Source organism: Cylas formicarius, unplaced genomic scaffold (assembly GCF_029955315.1).
Source record: "Cylas formicarius isolate icCylForm1 unplaced genomic scaffold, icCylForm1.1 PGA_scaffold_26__1_contigs__length_5699629, whole genome shotgun sequence".
Taxonomy (NCBI): Eukaryota; Metazoa; Arthropoda; class Insecta; order Coleoptera; family Brentidae; genus Cylas; species Cylas formicarius.
This window is the reverse complement of record NW_026844301.1, coordinates 1,306,748-1,325,010: the sequence shown is the minus strand read 5'-3', so window position 1 is coordinate 1,325,010 and position 18,263 is coordinate 1,306,748. Positions and strand designations below refer to the sequence as shown.

At 34.0% G+C, this 18,263-nt stretch overlaps 1 long non-coding RNA gene across 10 annotated transcripts in view; it reads left to right on the top strand.

Annotated features, from left to right (window-relative positions):
- The window catches only part of LOC132697639 (uncharacterized), a 48,127-nt gene extending 30,374 nt beyond the window's left edge, over positions 1–17,753 (top strand). For 5 of the 10 annotated variants that reach the window (XR_009618265.1, XR_009618263.1, XR_009618267.1 and 2 more), the window contains 4 exons: positions 1,457–1,611; positions 11,508–11,819; positions 16,207–16,315; positions 16,843–17,753. This is a non-coding gene — a long non-coding RNA (uncharacterized LOC132697639). Of the gene's footprint in view, positions 1–1,456; positions 1,612–4,133; positions 7,281–9,924; positions 10,002–10,053; positions 10,643–11,507; positions 11,820–16,206; positions 16,316–16,842 lie in introns of those variants that run through there. The other 5 variants (XR_009618268.1, XR_009618269.1, XR_009618272.1 and 2 more) reach the window with 5 other exon arrangements.
- The last annotated feature ends 510 nt before the right edge of the window (positions 17,754–18,263 follow it).

The window sequence follows — 18,263 nt, the reverse complement described above, 5'->3', positions numbered from 1 at the left end:
TGATAAAAAGTTGAATCAGTCATGTGAAATATTTAGCCAAAGCAGTGAGACCGAGTTTCCTATCAATTTTGCAATCGAAACTTTGACTGCTTTAAAAATAAATTTTGATACTCGTTTCTCGGACTTTGATGCCATTGCGAATCAAATTAAGATTTTTCAGAATCCTTTCGAAACTGACATTGAAACCCTAGCCCCGGAACTTCAAATGGAAATGATTGACTTAAAGTGCAGTGATATCATTAAGAACAAATATCAAAACTTATCCTTGTTGGAATTTTATAAGTGTCTTCCACTGACACAATTTGATAATTTGCATAAATTTGCTCGTGGAATGTTTTCTGTTTTTGGTACTACTTATCTGTGTGAGAAGACCTTTTCCAAAATGAAGTACACAAAAAATGTCTACAGATCTAAATTGACTGATGGGCATCTTAAATCTCTTTTAATAATTGGTACAAGTAAAATTAGCCCACAACTACAAACTATTGTCAGTGAAAAATCGCAATTACATAAATCTCATTAGAATTTCATATGTCATTATGCTTGTTATAAGTTATTTTTTTATTTAAAATGTATAAAATGTTGGTTGAATTCATTTCGATAATTTGTTGGTTAGTATATAATAACCTACAACAATGTTATGAGTAGTTAGCCCATGACCATATCAATGTAGATGTCATATTAATTAATATTCAACGTAAAAATAGATTACTTCAGTAAACTAAATTTATTTGCTATAAACAACATCTAATCTCTAGTAGCCCGCGGGCCGTAGTTTGGAGACCCCTGATCTAGTCGAATACTAAAATTATTTCTGTGCTTTTTTCACCGTGGTTAAACGTAAATTCGAAGTTAATGGTCGTTGGTGGGTTTTTTGTTTTTTATTCTTTGGTTTTGTAATGTGGTGATTCTTTGATTTGTCAAGTTTTCTTTATATGTGCCTGAGCATTTTTCCAACTGTCAAATTTCTCTGTTTTTTTTTAAATGTCGTTGAGCAGATTATCTCCGACAGAATCGAATTGGGTTGCATTTTTGTTGGGTCTTTGTCGTTTACGGTTATTTGACTTATTAATTAGTGACTTGTTGTCTAGGATAAGTTTCCTTTGTTTTACTATTTTAATCTGTGCAGCCTTTACTTTAATGGCTAACACGGTTCTCTGTTTGTGCAAGGAGTACTGTGCCCCCTCTGCTGTTAGAGTTTAATTGATGTATGTATTGATAAGCCCAGTGTGTTCTTCTTGTTTTTATTATAGAGTGTTTCCCTTTTACATTTTAGTGTCCTAAGGAAGCCTAAATACTTGGGCGAAAGCTTGACTTAACAATAAAAAGCCACTATTCAATGAGCATTTGCATCTTGTATTGCTCCCTCTATATTAGTTAATATTGGGCGATCCCGTAGTTATTTTGTGCAACAAGTTACCAGTAGCCCCTAACTGTATTTACACTTTGTTTCTAGGAGTAAGAATGGGATAATTCTATCGTAGGATTGGAATCACATATGGCACTGACGTCGTGCCTCCCATATACCTACAAGATGGCACACAACTGTGGCGCATACCTCAACAACTTAACAACACTAACCATAGACAACTTGAATTTCTAACACAAAAGGTAACTAAAAAAATGCACAACATGACACTTGAACATACTTTGAGGCGACATACAGACTTTCTACGTGGAAAAAGCCTTCCTTTTAATATTTTAGATGATTTTTTATTCACACCGAGCATTCAATACAATTCGATTTTTAGTAAAATTAAGGGGAATAATTTAAAAAAGATCAAAGGACTTTGGCATTCCGAAGATACAGTTTCTTTGCTGATTATGTTAAATGGTTTAAGAACATTTCTAGCACAACAATACTTGCTGAAGTTTGTGGTTTTCTAGCCATAGGTCCTAAATTTAGCCTCCCTATTCCACCAAGGTACATTAATATTTTCAAATTACTCGCAGATCTATCATTCAATATGTTTGCAAACAGCATAGAGACCTGGTTCGCTCGAGGGCCACAAACCTCGTTGGTAATTATATTAATAGTAACACGTGCATCGACATATGACATTGAGAGAAGGACAAGGGAATTTCTGAAAGCTAACTCTAACCTACTAATTACCAAATCTGACAAGGGCAATGTCATGGTTGCCATGTCTAGAGAATCATATATACAAAAATCATTGGAACTCCTAGGAGATAATGCCATGTATATTCCAGTCCATAGAGACCCTACGTCGTCAATATCAGTGAAAAAAATTAAAGAACAAGCCCTTAGTATTATGGCTTACCGAAAGTCCACTAAGAGGACTGCCCACTGTGTCCCATAGTGTCCTGTGTCGGAGAAACTACATAGCCATTAGCATGTTTCGTTGGTCAGATTTTGAGCGCCTCTTTCGCTGAATTTCAATAAATTTAGAATTAGAAACACATTCGAATTTGACGAACTTGTTAACGGTGTTCAAATACCTCAGGACTTTGTGCTTGCTTCTTTTGATGTGGTGTCTCTTTTTACGAATATCACCCTAGAGTTAGTATTGGCAATTTTAGACGAGCATTTCAACAGTTTCTTGATATGGTTCGCTTCGTATATAGTAACAATTTTTTCACCTTTAACGATGCTTGGATCCTTCTCGATTAAATCAATTTTAAAGGAAACCAACCTTTCATTTGCCTACTTGGGATGAAATAGCATCAAAAATGCATGGTTCTAGATATTTTAGTGCTTTAGATGAAACTCAGGGGTTTCTCCAGATAAAATTAGATAAAGAAAGCTCTAAACTTTGCACGTTTGCGACACCTTTTGGTAGATATTATTTCCGGAGATTACCCTATGGTCTTTCATGTTCATCTGAGGTATATCAGCAACGCATGCAAGAAATTTTTGGAGACATAGAAGGCTGTGCAGTTTTTATAGATGACGTTATCTGCTTTAGTAACTCGATTTCTGGTCATAATTTAATTTAAAGCGTGCTGCACAACATAACATTCGTTTTAACAAAGAAAAATGTAAAATTCTATGTCAAAAAGTCTCCTATATGGGACATGAACTAAGTGAGCGTGGCATAGAGGTAGATAGATCTAAGATTCAGGCCATTTTAGACATGCCAAGTCCAGGAAATGTCAAAGATATTCAACGTTTTTTGGGTATGGTCACATATATAGCTCGCTTTGTAGATGGTTTGTCTGAAAAAACCTCAATTTTGCGTTCTTTACTGAAAAAAGATGTAACTTTTCAATGGTCGGGTGAACATGAGAGAGCACTTCAAAACTTAAAGTAGCGGATTCAATTTGTCATTGGCTACTTCGACTTATGTTTCTCACATGTAGGTTAATAATGCTCGGAGACTACCTATTAAATGTTTTATTCTCACAATTACACACTGTCTTAATCCTCAAAGCTACTGGTATTGCTAATTATTCTTCACTACTTCATTCTGTTCGAACACACTGTAACTGTTTAATTGCTTGGTGTGGTTTGCCTGTCCTAAAATAAATGTAAATAAGTGTAAGTCCTTGCATTTTGGCTGCAATTTAAGATGTTATTGCACGAGACGATCGTCCTGTATTCCTTCTTATTTCCGAACTAACGGCAATTTCCATTGTTGTCCCTTGCTTTCATTTATTTACACTTGTTGCTTTTTGGAGAGGTTATATTTCAATCCTCTGTCAACGCGAATGCACTCGGCCATTCGTACAGTTAAGCACTCGACCTTTGGCCCACGTTCGTCTTCGATTTCCTAAGACGTTACTCCGTAATCTCGTTCATGTATGTGTATTAATTGGTTTTTATTGATAATAGCGAGTAGCATTTAGATAATATTTGCTCTCCTTACGTTGATTAACTCCTGTCATTATTGGCCCATTGACCCTAGTGGTGTCGGAACCGAACATCGTATTGCCAGCACCATCGGTCTCTTTTTTTGGAACTTTGTGAAACTTCATCGATCTTTCTTTCTTCGTATAGAAGTTGCGGATCGTCGTCTTGTTGGTAGTATGTTGCTTGGACGTCCCCAACATTACAGCTTAGGCTGGATTAAAGCTAACCAACCTAGCACCTGGCACTCTTCACCGCCACCCACGATCATCAGGCGGTTCTGGTTTTTGGTTTTAATTTTGGTTTTCGATTTGGTTTTCCCCAGTTCCGGTTCAATTGGATTTGGTGCCACCTTACATCGTGGACGGCACGTGTTATGAATTCTGCAACCCAAAAATTCATCAAGTCTTCAAGTTAGCTCGGTTCAGGACGTTGCAGTGCATATCTCCTCGTCCAAGAGTGATAAGCATTCGTGCCTATCCCACTGACTGGTGAACCCGTAGGCTGTATACAGAACAGCCATCTTAGAGCTTGCCCGACTCGTTCGTTGCTGGTAACTGGAGGATCACAGATAAGCCTCTATTTATGTTCCGGTTAATTTTATGCCTATTAAATACAAATTTCAATTTTTAAATATCAATATAAATTAAAGAGCTCAGTTAGGGTAAAGATAAAGCACACAATTATAGAAACATTTTTTTTGTAAGAATTATTTGTAAACGATCGATCGTAACCAAGCTTCCTGTGATTAATGTGTACTTGAGCCAATATATGGAGATTTAAACTGACGTGCCGGTCTTATTTATTAATTATTTATTTGGTTTTTGGTTATTTGGGTTCGAACTTTGTTAACTTTGTGAGTTTCTTTGGTGGCTAGTGAGCAAGGACACTAGTCACTATCACTAACTTATAGTATAGGTTGAGGTTTTGTCCTAGCTGGCGCCCCGGTTTCCAACCTTTGATTTACTTTCTTTTTTTATACCCCGCCCATGTTTTGAGAAACTGAGCTGCTTGGGCCCTATACTTACTGCTTCCAATCGGTAGCAAAGTGAGCAAAGTAAAGTAGGATTGCTTCGGTCTCCCCTCCACTTTCAGTGGAAAAGAGACGTGGCAATTTTTCTGGCGCCCAACGTGTAATTTTTTTTTTTAACGCCCAACGTGTATTTTTTTTTTAACGCCCAATGTGTACATTTTCTGGGAATTTTTTAGCACCCAACGTGTAAATTTTATTATTTTGTAGGTTCGTTGTTTTTATAGCTTTTCAAATATTTCTGGCAATTTTTTATAGTTTATTGAGTTTTGAATTAATGGGCCGTCAGTTTGGATTTGTATATTGGTTCGAACTGCAAAAAATACTTGGCTATATTTTTGAATTTGAATTTTGAATCAATGCGGGGTCACTCACATATTTTTGCCAGCGAGTAATTTTGAATATTAGTTATTGAAGATTTTGGGTACTTAGCACTAATTATTTAATTTGTTTTTTTTTCATTGCTCTCTATTGGTGGGCCAATTTTTAGAGCGTGTAGAAGAACTTCGCCATGCCCGTAATGTCTCAGAGGCCGATCTTTTCGCTTCCTCTTTAGATCTTTTTCAGGGAAAAGCACTACTTTGGAATAGGTCTGTTATTAAAAGGTGTCAAAATTGGAGAGAACTTCGTCAACTTTGTATTTCGCATTATTTAGCACCAGATTATAAATCTCGTTTATTTGGGGAAATTTTATCCCGTACACAAGGTCCCAACGAAACAATCGTGGATTATCTCGCTTGCATGAGTACTATGTTTAGCTGTTATGGCAATGTTCCCGAAGAAACTCAGGTCGATATCATTTTAAGGAATTTGGCTCCATTCTACGTTATGCAACTCCCAATTGTAAGCTCTCTTAATGAACTTGAGGCTGAATGGCTAAAACTTGAGGTTAAAAAGTTCCGTGCGGATCACTATAGACCTCCCACTCGTAGGTCAAACCAAAGTTATGTGGAACCCGAACTTGCATATTTGTCAGCATCCACTCAGGAGTTGTCTTTAAATATATCCATTGCAAGCATTGTTTTCGCTGTAAAAGATCAAATGTCACCGTTCGCACGTGCCCGGAATGTTCACCTCGTGCGGGAAACGATCACAGGAGGAACTAATCGGTCGAAATAGTACCTCCAGCTCTTTGCCTTGTTCGACCAATCATGTTTTTCCTCATAAAGCATTACTCGATTATGTCATATCTCATGCTGATAAAGATCAACGCCCTTATCTTGAAATCACCATATTAGGGAAAACTATTTTAGGAATGCTTGATTCCGGTGCTAACGTTACCGTTGTTGGTCAATCTGGTTGGGAATTTAGACTTAGGACTCAAGATTACCTCGCCACCTGTCTCCGTTCATGTTGCCAATGGACAGTCTTGTAAAAGTTTAGGTCGAGTACCAGGGCATATGTGCTTGCTAGATAAACTTTGCGTTGTCGACGTTTTGGTTGTGCCAAGCCTTCCCCATCCTTTGATCTTAGGTACTGATTTCTGGACGAAAATGGGTATCGTCCCTGACTTGCGCCGTAATGAGTGACATTTCTCAAATGAGCCTTATGTTTGTCAAATGAATACTGTCTGTGACGTAGTAGATCTGTCTGTAGAACAACGTAATTCTCTTAACATCTTGCTTGATGAGAAGTTCTCAAAAATGGGAACCACTTTAGGTCTTACTAATGTGGTTGAGCACGAGATTATTGTTGAAGGTCCGCCTATTAAAGAACGAAAGAACTGACAAAAATGCTAGAACCTGATGTTATTGAACCATCGAAAAGCGCTTGGTCTTCCCCGATATTAATGGTACCAAAAAAAGATGGAACTCATCGTTTTTGTGTTGACTTCAGGCGTTTGAACGCCGTTACAAAAAAGGATGCATATCCTATTCCTTGTCTCCTCTATACTTGATAGCCTCGGTGGTGCAAAGTACTTAAGTCAATTAAGGAAAGCAGTCGAGAATATTGTGCTTTCACGGTCCTCGGTCGTGGACTTTTTCATTTTAAAAGAATGCCATTCGGATTAACTAATGCCCCGGCAACCTTCCAAAGGTTGATGGAAAAAGTGTTAGAGTTGACCTTCAACCCAATGTTTTCGTCTATTTGGATGATATAATTATTATCTCTTCAGATTTTGAGTCGTATTTGAGTATTATTGGTAAGGTTTTTGATCGTCTTCTAGAATCTGGTCTTACAGTCTCGCGAAAAATGTCAGTTTTGTAGACCGCATCTTAAATATTTAGGTTATATTGTAGATACAAATTTCAATTTTTAAATATCAATATAAATTAAAGAGCTCAGTTAGGGTAAAGATAAAGCACACAATTATAGAAACATTTTTTTTGTAAGAATTATTTGTAAACGATCGATCGTAACCAAGCTTCCTGTGATTAGTGTGTACTTGAGCCAATATATGGAGATTTAAACTGACGTGCCGGTCTTATTTATTAATTATTTATTTGGTTTTTGGTTATTTGGGTTCGAACTTTGTTAACTTTGTGAGTTTCTTTGGTGGCTAGTGAGCAAGGACACTAGTCACTATCACTAACTTATAGTATAGGTTGGGGTTTTATCCTAGCTGGCGCCCCGGTTTCCAACCTTTGATTTACTTACTTTCTTTTTTTATACCCCGCCCATGTTTTGAGAAACTGAGCTGCTTGGGCCCTATACTTACTGCTTCCAATCGGTAGCAAAGTGAGCAAAGTATAGTAGGATTGCTTCGGTCTCCCCTCCACTTTCAGTGGAAAAGAGACGTGGCAAACTTTGACAAAAACACCTTGTTTGCAATTTTTTGACACTAACCAACTTACGACCATTTCTGTAGATGCTTCTCAGAGTGGAATGGCGGCCGTTTTGATGCAAAATGGGAGACCATAAATATATATATATATATATATATATATATATATATATATATATATATATATATATATATATATATATATATATATATATATATATATATATATATATATATATATATATATATATATATATATATATATATATATATATATATATATATATATATATATATATATATATATATATATATATATATATATATATATATATATATATATATAATATATAGTTTTGATTTTGTTGATAAAGGTTTATTACTTTTTATAGCGACAAACATTTCCGATTGTGCTAGTCTTAAAGTAACATTCATCGACCTTTCGATATCTTCAACGCCTATATTTCCAAAATTTCGGTTTTCTTTCTTAACCTTGCAATTAGAATAGAATCTAAAGCATATTGCTATGATACGTTGTAACCTATATAAGGACGAATATTTTTGGAAAATCTCAAAACCTTTTGCGGATGTAATTGTTAAAACTGTTTTAGTATTTCTTTTTTCGGGAATATTCCATAACTTAATTGTTGCTTGAGGTCATGATTTTTTCTCATTCGCAAGCCACTCGGGACAGAACCACCAAAGTTTGAGATTGATCAACTCTGACGGCCTGACACCTCTAGAGACAACGTCAGCGGTATTTTGGTTTGTAGGAATACGATTCCACTGTGAAGTGTTTGTTTTTCTTTGAATGTCGGCAACTCGATTAGCTACGAATATTTTTAAGGAACTTGGAGATAAATATGCTTGAAATAGCTGAAAGAATGTGTGTTAGTGATTTTTTGGGATTGTTTGAAATTACTGACCTCGTATTTCAAAACATCCAAGTTTGCATGCCATACCAAACCTAAAGTCTTTTTTATTTCTTTTTCATGAACGTAATGTTTGTCTGTACTAACAAAGTTTTCCTTTTCAATTACTTGAACCGCGTTTGAAGTCCATTTTCTCAGAAAAAACCATATTGACTTAATATTTCATTGATTTCAGTTTTTAATTTGGATGCTAGTTCTACGTTAGGAGCCCCAGTAATTAGGTCGTCCACGTAAAAATCTCGCATAATTACGGCTGATGAATCTGGATATTATTCACGATTTTCGATAGCAGCTTGTTGTAAAGCTCTGGTAGCTAAAAATGAAGCTGGACCAGTGCCTTGCGTCACTGTTGTCAAAACGTAATGAGAAATTGGAGATTCCGAATTTTCGCGCCACAATATACGTTGTAAATCACGCTGATGCTCGGATATTTTAACTTGACGATACATTTTCGCCACGTCAGCTGTTATTACAACATTGTGCTTTCCAAATCTAAGTAGTAGTGAAAATAAGTCGTCCTGTATACACGGACCGATCACCGAAGGACAAGATCCGTCAAAAACTACCCTTAATGCTGTTGTAGTGCTAGAATTATTAATTACCCCATGGTGCGGTAAATTAAAAATGCTTCTATTCGTTTCACTTTCATTAACGAATATTTGTTGCATGTGGCCAAGTGATTCATATTCCCTCTTAAAATGACTTAAAATCATGATTTCTTTTAAACTTTCTTTCAATAGAATGTAACCTTTTCAAAGCGGCATCAAGAGAGTTGCCGATTTTGCCTGCTGTTTCTCGGATAGGTAATGTTACAATGTCTTATTGCGTTTTACAGTTTCCGCAAATATTTTTTCGCAAAGAGTTTCTTCCTCGGTATAATGTTTTACAAAAGAACATTCCTCGATTTGCCAGAATTTTTCCAGCTGGGTTTCTAATGTTCGGTTAACTGATAAATGACAAACAGTCTTTTTTGTATTATAATTTAAATTTAAAGGACCGGAAACGATAAAACCAAATACGGCGTTTTGAAGAGTTGGGAATTTTTCAGTTATTTTATCGAGAATTAAAAACGTTAGTTTGTTTTCAAAATTATTTTCAATCGATTTTATTTTAGCACGCGTTTGATTTGCTATACTGGTCTGTGTGCTACCAACACCTACAACGGGTGTATTGATTTCAGCGCAAGACAAATTTAATTTCTTTGTCAAATTTTGCGTCACGAAATTTGACTGTGATCCGCTATCAAGTAGCGCGCGACAGGGTTGCCAACTTCCATCGCGATCTTGAATTAAAATTGTCGCTGTCGATAAGAGAATTTCTTGAGGTTCATTTTTAATGTTGTGGTTAACTATTAACCCTACCGATTTTGACGTGTTTTCAGCTGAAGTAGATTTTAAATTTTCAACAGAATTTTTTTCCGAAATTTCAGATTTGGCATCTACATGTAGCATCGTGTTGTGTTTTTTCGAACATACTTTTCATCGCTGAGAAGTGCAATCTGTAGTGGTATGATTTGAACGCAAGCAATTCGAGCAAATTTCAAGTTTTGTAATTTCAGATAATCTCGAAGCTACCGGTAACGCTAAGAATTTTTCGCACCGATATATTCCATGCGAATCTTTACAAAAGAGGCTTTGATTGCGTTGTTGAATATGATTGAACTTTTTTGTTTCTCTTCCCAGAAAGTTTATTTTGTTTGATCAGATGTTTTTTGTAACTTGTTTTCAACCTTTACGTTAAGTTCAGTGGTTTCCAAAAGTTTGCATCGATCGTTTAAAAATTGCAAAAACTCTTCCAAGGTGGGACTTGTCAACCTTTTGTTAATGATAAATTCCTCCCCAAGATTGGATGTTCTCTGATCAACTTTGCTGATTATTAAATAGATTAATAAAGGATCCCAGTGCTTAACTGGCTCTTTTAATACTCTAAAGCGCGGTACCGTTTTTGAAATTCATCGACAAGCTTTCTGAGACTAACTTTGTCCTTGGAAACCATTGGTAAATTAAATAAACCTTTGATGTTATTTTTAATTGCTAACGTTTTGTTTTCATAACGCTCAGTTAATAATTTCCACGCTATCAGGTAGTTGTCGTTTGTTACTTGAATGGATTCCAAAATTTCTGAGGCATCACCCTTTAAACATCCTAGTAAGTAGTAAAATTTTTTGATATTGTCGATATTTGGGTCATCGTGTATCAAAGTTACAAATAGATCGTGAAATTGATCCCATTTATCGTATTAACCATGGAATTTAATGAGTTCGATTGCCGGAAATGATTTGTTAAAATTTGGACTACCTGTAACATGAGAATTTACCGACTGAATTGGACTTTGCGTTTGTATTTGAGCCATTTTTTGATCATGATATCGTTCTACTAACGTTTTGGCCCGACCTACGGATTCAAAGTACTTTTCCTCAAAATTTTCGCGTTCACTGCTCTTATCCTCGTTCTAACAGCTCTGCTCCGATTGAACTTTGTTAAATGCTGATTTGTTCTAGCCGCGAAATTAAATTTGCAATTCACGGATGACAAGTGAATTTGCTGAGAAATGCCGAAAAACGAATGAGCGTTGCTTTGATTTGACCACGTTCATGTATCAAATCTTTAATTTTTAATGCGTTTTGTTGTTCGAAAGGTTGTGATTCGTTCATTTTCGGTTTTTTGTTTACGTTGCTTACACAAACCGACAAATGCTAAGGATGTGCAAGGGATTGTAAAGGAACAGACTTACAGTTTCTCGTTGACCGTCTGATGACTGACTGATGATTCTGCACTCTACTCTCGCTTTTGCTTCTTTTTCCTTGTGATTTTACGATGATTGAACTGTTTTTCCATGAAAACCATTCCGCTGAAGGACCATAATGTGTGGGATTCCGATTAGTGACCCGTGCTCTCGTTATTGCATTCGATTAATCACTACCAAAATTTCTTGATAAACTAAATTATATTATGATAAATTATATTTTCTAAAGAAAACAAAGGACTAATATTCTTTAAATTAATTACTTAGCCCGGTACATGAATGCTGACTCTAGCACCTTTTTGCGACTTCTTGCCAGAGAGACTTATCGAACTGTTTGGACCAGTCTGGATCGGCATCGGATCAAAACATTCCAGGGGCCGGCGGCCTACGATGGACTCGCGAAGCCGGGTCACGCGCCTACTATGTTGCGTTGTAATACCGAACATCTACAAATGGGGTTATTCAAGTTTGTGTTTCAATATCCTTCGTTGATTGTTAGACGCAGGAAGGGGAGAAGTTTGGTTTTTGAGAGTCAGTTTACTTTTCACGTTCAAGTGTAGAGCATCTGCCAAGACAAGCGTAAGTCATATTTTGAAGTATTTTTTCATTATATAATGGTTTTTTTCGATAAATAATTTTTTTTTAATTTTTGAAAAACTTTTCTTATGCTCAATTAAATAAAAAAATATCTACTAGTTTATTTTTAATTTTGAATTTATTAAGTTATTTTAAAAATTACAATTGTCATAAAAAATACACAAGAAGGAAAAATTGGGTAAAGTAAAAGGTTTATTAAACGAAATAAGTTTTTTGTCCATAGGCGTACATAGAGAAAAGTTGGGAATACAATACTATATCTTTTTATGTACACAATCTTCATGAAAATTATATGTAACTCGCCACAGTAAATAATAGTTTCAACAAAATATGTGAAAAATTGGGAAATTTATAAATGAAAATGTTATTTTAATAGTAAATTTTAACGCCCTGTATTTTAGAAATTGGTCTCGAAAATAAAAAATAGCTTAATGAAAGTCACAACAGCGGAGAGAGTGTTTAATAATCGAGTGACTTAGAAAGTTTGCCAAACGTGTTGCATATTATACTTTTTCTATGACCGTTGTATTAGTCTGTATTGTTAATAACGAGTAGTGTTTTTTCAACTCTTATTATGTAGTTATTTATATAAAGAATACTTAAAGACTTTTCCTGAAGATTTTGTACCTTCGACCCGGTGACAGGTCTCATCTCTCTAATAAGGACTCCTTGAAAAAAGAAAAAATGGTAAATAGAGATATATATCTGTATACCGAGCTTGTGGCCGTCGTTGGTAGGTTACGCTTTTCAAAATTGGGTACTTGAATTTTCGAGTCCCTATCGAATTAAATTTAAAAATTTACATTACACTCGTCGCTTTCAACAATAATATGACTTAACATTCTTTTTTACCGTTTATTACATTTTTCGATTCACTATTTGCTTCTCATTATGCTTGCTTAATGTTTACCATAAATACCTAGTTCAGGTTCAATTTTATCATTTTTTTTCTTCAAAATATGATAAAACTAAAACTTTAACTTAGCTGCCATTTCTACTCGCAGGTTTGCTACATGCTCTTAGGTCAGATTTATCTAGATAAATGTGTTGCATAGTATACAGGGTCATTTAAAATTAACGATTCTGACATAATAAACGCAAAATTCTAAAAGTTTATAAAATTTCTTTTAAACAATATATAATATGATATAGGTATGTAGGCAGATTTTTCTAAATAACTGCCACAATTTTTTAAATATTATCTTAATATATTTCTCTAAATTAGCTATAAAACGTGTATTTTGTATAAAAATAATTCTTTTGAGGTTGTTATATGCCGAGCTATCCTTCTAATTTCTTGACTTGAACCGTCATTTTGTGGTCACACAGATACATTTTTTCATCTACGTCCTCAACAGCTTTAGTGCTGGGTATTTGTTCAGTGCTGGGGGTGCGATTTATTACCATAAATTTCGTTTTTTGACTTTTCAATTGACAAAGTTCACTCTCTCGACTCTCAATAAGTCTTGACATTTTCTGCTCATCTTTGGCCATTAGTGCTCCTTAAGATTGCGATTTTAAAAGATTTATTTCAACGTAGTTAAGCAATCGCAGTAATTTTGATATGTAGTGCGTTGAAAATAAAAAGAAACGGGGTTTCAAAATCTTCAATTAAACTGGAGGTGGAGGTGATTTTTTATTTTCACCAGTTGGGTCATCGTAAATCTGACATTGAATATTTAGCTTTTTATAGTAAGCTTTTTTAAAAAATAAATTAAATAAAAAATGATCTCTTGTCTTGATGTCATCCGTCGATCGGTTTCCGAAAAAATCTTATTTGTTTATTAGAACTAAATTAAAGAAATAAAAAAAAATATCTAAAGCTGAGATAGTTTGAAAATAAAAACATTCATTAGTTACACATAAAAGAACCAATCTAAATTTAATTTTTAAGTTTAACTCACCACTATATTTTGCTCATTTTTGGTTGGCATTTGCTGCTTTTTTAGTTTTTTATATAATAACTAACCAAAACTAAAAAAGAAGGAAGTTTCAACCAAAACTGTTCGGAGGCAAACTTGAAAAATTCAGTAAACTAAAATTTTTTAATTACACTATTATACAGACCAACAAATATTTTGTGATTTGGTGTTTTTCATATTTTTACAGATATAGGGACTGAGCTAATAGAAGTAAAATGTTTTTCGTTTGTGTCGTGCAACATTTTTTAAATTATTTTTGAGATGTCATATTTATCGGGAGCAAAGTAAGAAGTTCCACCAAAATATAAAAATTTGAACGAAGATGTCAGAAAGTAGCAAGATATTTCATAACTAACGGAAGAATTTTAAGTGGGGTGTCTCTAAAATAGTTCTATTTCATTTTATGATTTCTCAGCGGTTGGAGCGTAACCACTATTTACATTAATGTCTAAACGTCTGTCTTGTGGTTGAACAAGTAAGGTGACTTTATTGAAACAGATAAGACCGTGGAATCTACTTCCTGGTTTGAAAATAAGCTTATAGGAACGAAACCACTAGATCAATAAGTACACTTATATAAATAAAAATATTGATTGATTGATTGATTGTGAGCTAGCAGGACAATACAATATCCGATATTCTGGTTGTTGGTTAGATAGTTGGTTGGTTGGTGTTATTGATTTGGATTATCACTGAAAACAATCAACTTACAAATAGCGGGGGCAGAATCTCCCCTGATTCAATTTCTAGTAAATGACTACTTTTCATTCTTCCAGTTATCTTCAGGTCTTTTGTTTTCCTGATTTTACAGTTCTTCAGTTATAATACCCGAGATGTGGAGAAGACAATGCATGGCAATCAGTTCCAGCGAAACCAAATTAACCAATTAAGTGATTCGATCTCAACCACGGTTCTTGTAATATAATTTATATTTCGGTTTTTTTCTATGGGTATCCTTAATGTGTAAGTGTAAGGACACACAAGATTTGCAGTAATCGAATAGAAGTGCCCTTTAATTAGTTTTATAATATTACTCAGGTGCAAATAACGCAACTGGTTAACATTTATTTCAAAGCATATATTTTAATTTTTGTATATGTATTTAATCTCATTTTAAAATATTTTTTCCTTAAATAAGAAATTTGTGGTGAGAAAGTATTCTTTATCAACTTTTTGTTTTTTTGTTTATGTATTGCTGCATTCGTTCGTTTTTAAGAGCGAAATAATTAACCAAAAGTTTTTAACTTTTGATGAGATTAATTTGCTGGCCCGCTGCTGCCCTTTTGCCAGGGTTGTAAGCGACAAACTATAATAATATATAATATTTTTCTTAAAGCAAACTTTCATTTCTCTCTTATTTTTCGCATTTAAAGACAACCAACGCACAAAATTTATTTCACAGCGTGTTTTAATATTATGGTAAGTAGTAACATTTTCATGGCCAAAGCAACACTTAACGAAATGCTGTATATAAGTAAAAGTTGTCTTATCCTCGGCAGTTTCTAGAAATTGTACAAATTGGACAAATAAAAAAAAAATACAATTTTACCAAATATTAACTTTTTGCATTATTGCGGAACTGTATTTATATGGTAATCAAATTGTTGGTTTTTGGATCTTTGAGGTAGTTTGGTTTGCCGATGCCCGAAATAAACTAAAACTCGGACGAACGTCCATTGCTGTGGATCCGTCTATCGTCTATAACAACATAAGCAAAGAAAAATTGCATTGGATTGTTTAATAGAACAATTAAGCTAGCAATCTTGAAAATTTCAATACCAGAAAACTAAATGGCGACAATTTTGTAATCTATTAGAGCAGAAAGAAAACAAAGAGTCTATATGGAGGTAATAGCTATTGACGAACACACTTAGGCGGGTATCACGTGTTTCTATAGGCTATAAAAAGCAACAATGGATGATGTAAATCCCAGAGTAGACCCAATTGCTGGTTCCTACAGGTAAAAATGGGTAATGAGTAAACGTACTTTTAACAGATTTTATATAGGTGTCCGTTTTTCTCCACCTCATCCTGGTCCTAAAAATTTGAATTTTTAAAAGCAATTAGTTTGCGGTCATCGAATTAATTTTGTAGTCAATCTTTGAAAATGATAAGTGGGATCTTGGCGAAACGTCTCCGAGACCCCAATCGGATATCAACAAAGGAACGGATAAAATGAATATTTATAAGAGGATAGAGTTCAGTCATCGGTTAAATTAAATGTGCAGGTGCTGCAATAAAGTCCGCTGTTCGTAATACACAGTTCACCACCAAATCAATAATTGCATTGCATTATTTGCATTAACGTCTTCTTCCTTTGCAACAAACGCGAAACCTTTAATTAGCACTTCGGTTATTCTTAATTCTCTTGACTTGTTGTTGCGACAAAATCTTAAGTAAGTCATTGTTTCCAGAGTAATCAGTATTCAGTATCAAATTTATTTTAGATCACGTCAGGAAGAACCGCCTTTGGCATATTTGTGATTGCGGTACAGTTACTTTTATAGCTGCGCGTGCTATATCACCTTTACAGCATTACAAGGAGTAGTTGTTGAGGTAAGTCTTTTGCATCGTTGTCGATCTTTGTTACTTGCAAAGGAGATGTTTATTGCCTTAAATATATTTATCTAAATGTATATAAGTTCGTTGTAATGTACGGTTTGGTCACAATAATCTTGATTCTTTACACTGAATGACACATTTCTGTAATTTATGGTAATTTGGGAGGTAATAAAGACAAACGTAAAAACATGGGTCTTAAACTAGACTTAACAAGTAAAAATTATATAATTAATATATATATATATATATATATATATATATATATATATATATATATATATATATATATATATATATATATATATATATATATATATAAATTAATAAATAAAATAAATTATAAATTAATAAAGCTTATATATCATAATATTTATATTTTATATTAAAAATAAAACATATTTTCAGCACTTCAACAAAAAAAAAACAATTACTGGAACTTACTATAAAATATGCTATGCTATTCTTTCAACAGACAGTAAATATCGATTTTAATTATTGATTGAAAAATGTTTTTTTTACAGCGCTTGTCACTTTTTCTCACTCGAAAAAAATATGTAATACGGCATATATGTGGTGACGAGGTGAAAGTTTTGCTAGGGCTGGATTTTGGAGGTGGAGGCCTTGGGTACATCACTAGGAATAATGATTTATCAAATAATATGAAATTGTAGATCATAACATTTTCTTCAAAATTCTAAAAGTTGAACTAGTTACATTCTACATTATCCACTCATTTTTATACCACTTATGAATTAATGTACTTGTTGAATTTTATAGAAAAATATTGTCTTGATTATTGTTATTAATGCAGTTCTGATTTTTGTTGATAATTTAATCCGATTCAAACTCTTCAAAGTCGATTTGAACAGTCTTGCCTTCTTCGAATTGTTACAGATTTTTCGACTGTCAGATGATGAGCGACTTTATCACCTTTTTCGATCAAAGATTTAAACTACTAACTGTAGAAGTTTTACCTTCTATCATAGGTGTATTGCGAATTGTAACATTTTTGCAAGATATGCAAAGTTCTAAACTATCATTTCTAATGTTAAGAATTTTGAAGTACCTGATGTTTGTTGTAAATAAATACAAACAAATTATTAATATTATTCGGTTCCGATAAATGTTCTTTATAATTATATTTGGCTGAGTCAAGGTAACGCTTCTTATTGCTGTTATTATATATTTTGTGGACGTCTACTTAAAATATTTTTCATCTAGGAAATTTTTAAGCATAGTTTTTAAGAATTATTATTAAGAAATGTTGAAATGATCCATGTTTGAAATATTTTTGAAATAAAACTTACGTTATTTATCAAGTTAACTGTCGACCAAAACCCAACCAATCCTATGTCTGTAACGATGCGATATCAGCAGGTCTGACGCTAGATAGATTAGTGTAAATATTTATAAATGATTCAATAAACATCAAAATCTGTTTAATTGTTTTGCATTGACTACCCCATTGGTTACCTTCAATTGTTGTTATTAGATTACTTACGCACGATTGCCTCTTTACCAAATAATTTTATTATTTTTCGCACTCGCATGTACAATATTTTTAATTTATAAAAACTATTTTTCTCTCTGTGTTCTAATTCAGTTGAACAAGAAGAAGTTATTAACGCGAATTCCCAGAAGTAGTAAAAACTTTCGTCACGAGCAAAAAAGTTGCAGCCAACATTTAGTAGTGTTCAATATTAAATTGGCATAGGAGTAGGAGGCGCTTATCCAAGCGGGCAATCCATGTTTCTGTCGAAGTTGGTGTTTACAAGTATAGAATCCAAATTTTCATGAGCAATATTGTGGCCCATACAAACGAGCAGTAGTCACTGGAAGCGAGATGTGGAGGTACAAGAACCTCCCATCCGAACTCCTGAAGTTTCTGGCTAGTTATTGATCATGTTTGTGGCTTGGTGTTGTCCCCACTGTCGTTATAATA